General features: G+C 38.8%; 1 pseudogene; it reads right to left on the reverse strand.

Annotated features, from left to right (window-relative positions):
• Window positions 1-2191: 2191 nt before the first annotated feature.
• LOC145040354 (putative mitochondrial protein AtMg00820 pseudogene) lies at window positions 2192-2521 on the reverse strand (annotated as a pseudogene).
• Window positions 2522-3036: the final 515 nt, after the last annotated feature.

Here is a 3036-nt window from a genome sequence, read left to right on the forward strand (position 1 = left end):
AAGGAACCACATCTGTGAAAGCATCGAATAGTCATTACAATGGATTATTAATTAAGAACTTGATCATCAACTTGAGTGGAGAATTGTATGAGGAATGATCATCGAAGATTGCTCGGAAATTACTGGAACAATTGTGGGAGAGTCTATGGGGTTGGAGCTTCGAGATCCACTGGGCTTAGTTGGTTTCTTTGATACATTTGATTTCACAATTGTAGAAGATTGAAAGTGTCTGAGAATTAGAGAAGCTGTGATTGTGGTGAGTTTTTGAGTATTTGAGGGTTTGAGGGTTCTGAAAGCGTAAAGTGTTAATGGAGAAGACGAAGGGTTTATATAGGGGATAGGATCAACTGTAAAAGGAATTTACCCTAGGTAAAAAAAAGTCATTTTGGGGGGAATCTCATGGATTAAGATTTAATCTTAGCCACATAAAAATCGAAAATGTTTCTAAAAGATTTTGAGGATTTTCTAAAAAGGGTAGAATTTAATGAAAAGTCAGACGTGCGACATTATGTCGGATAAACGTGTGGATACGGAGTGGAGGTTGTAACTGATGGGATGTTCTAGGTAGAGAAAAGGACAGGTTTGAGATGTGTTTATGGAAAACCAATCTTTTTTGTCATCATACCTAATATAGGTTTGACACTAAAGTTTTTTAAGAAAAAGAAAGATGACAGTTTCTCAAGAAATGTTTTTTTTTTTTTTTTTATATTTAATATTCTATTGAATGAAGAGTCATTAAATAGCACACTATGATTTATTTTTTTTTAAAAGGTTTTTTTATTTTTATTTTAAATTTTTTTGAGAAAAAGATGTTGTAGATGAACTCATCACTACGGATGGATCCTTTGCCATTGTGAATGATCACGGTAGGAGAAACTGAGAAGAGCATTTGAAAAAGAGATTAGTAATAACAAGCAAAAGACCAATGAGAGGTAAGTATAATATATGGTTGCGGTATACGACTGCAATACACACGATATCCCAAAACCATTTATTATAAATATCTTTCATTTAGAACCGCAATGGAGACCATGAATGGCCCACGATAGCTATCAATTCGGGAAGAATTGAGGGTCCGGATTCATCATTCCTAACATGTGTAAGAATGCACTGAGTTTGGTAGAGTCAAGTGCCTTTGTAAACACATCAGCAATCTCTTCATGTGTACGAACAAAGATCAGTTCAATGTTACCTTTCGGAATGTGGTCTTTGATGAAGTGATACCGAAGTTCAATATGCTTGGTCTTTGAGTAATGGATAGGATTGTGAGAAATCGCTATGGCACTCTCAGAGTTGTAGTAGATTGGTATCTGCAACATTCTGTACCCGTAGTCCAGCAGTTGTGTTTTCATCGATAACACTTGTGAGCAAAAACTCGAAGCAGCCACATATTCACTTTTGCGGTAGACAATGACACACGACTTTGTTTTCTTGAGGACCAGCTGACTAATCTTCCACCCAAGAATTGACATCCACCAGAGGTGCTTTTCCTATCCAGCTTGCAACCATCATGATGAGCATTAGTAAATGCTTGAAGACTAAAGTCATTGCCTGCAAGATATCATAGGCCAGGAGACTTGCTTCCTTTTAGGTATCAAGGAATTTATTTGGCTGCAGTCATGTGAGACATTTTTGGATCAGCCTGATACCTTGCGCATACACACGTTGCAGACACTATATCCGGTCCACTAGTAGTGAGATACATGAGAGACCCAATGAGACCTCTATAGGTCTTGTGATCAAAAGGTTCTCCGAAGGGATCAGCAGAGATCTTATAGACGAATACCATGGGTACCTTAGCTGAAGAGAAGTTATCCATTGAGTATTTGTTCAGTAGTTTAGAGGTATACTTTTCTTGATGAATGAAGATTCATCGAGGAATCTATTTAACTTGGAGTCCTAGAAAGAAGTTAATCTCTCTATTCATGCTCATCTGAAATTTGTTGGTCATGAGCCTAGCAAAATGATCCACCATCATCTGATCTGTGGATCCGAAGATGATATCATCCACATATATTTGTACAAGCATCAGGTGTTCACCCTTTTCTCTTCTAAATAAAGTGGGATCAATTACTTATCTTTTAAATCCGGACGAGACAAGGAATTCAGAGAGAGTCTCATACCACGCTCTTGGGGTTTTTAGTTTGTAGTAGTAATCAGGAAATTCTACACTTTCAAAGCCTGGAGGTTACTAAAGGTAAACCTCTTCCTTTAGTTCCCTATTAAGAAATGCACTCTTAACATCCATTTGATGAACTTTGAAGTTTTTGTGAGTAGTGTATGCAAGAAATATTCGGATAGCCTCCGTTCTAGCTACTGGAGCATACGTTTCATCATAGTCAACACCTTCGAGTTCACTATAGCCTTTTCTAACTAGTCTTGCCTTGTTTCTGACTACGGATCCAGATTCATCGAGCTTGTTCTTATGCATCCATCGGGTGCCAACAATGGTGTGACCGTGCGGTTTTGGAATCAGTTCCCACACACTGTTTCGTTCAAATTCTGCTAGTTCTTCCTGCATCCCAGAGATCTAGTCGGGTTCTAGGAAGGATTTTGTGATCGATCGAGGTTCTACCGAGGACATGAATGCTGAAAAGTGGTAGTGATCAGATAAGTCTTGTGAAGATCTTGTTTGAATGCCTGCGGATGGATTGCAAGTAGTCTGACCAGGTGGATGGTCTTTCATCCAAACGTGAAGACGTGGTTGAAGATGATCAACAGTTGCGGTAGAAGGAATATCTTCAATGTCATAGGATTCGAAAATAGGGAACGACAATTCCCCATGAACTTGAGAACAACCTGCTGAGCCTACGGAGTTGTCTTGAATTGTTGGTGCTGTGGTAGAATGAAGTGGTTCCACGTAGGCTTCGGATGGGATTCCTTTAGGAATTGAAGGATGTTCACCCTGGATTGATGATCAAGTATCAATAGTTTCTATGTTTTCATCATTAGAGTCAGACAACACATTCGATGGTTGAGATAGCCTACGGATGGACGGAGCTGCTTCAGTTAGTACTGGAACCTTGATGGTTGTAG

This window comes from Lactuca saligna, chromosome 4 (genome assembly GCF_052625555.1).
Source record: "Lactuca saligna cultivar CGN05327 chromosome 4, ASM5262555v1, whole genome shotgun sequence".
NCBI lineage: Eukaryota > Viridiplantae > Streptophyta > Magnoliopsida > Asterales > Asteraceae > Lactuca > Lactuca saligna.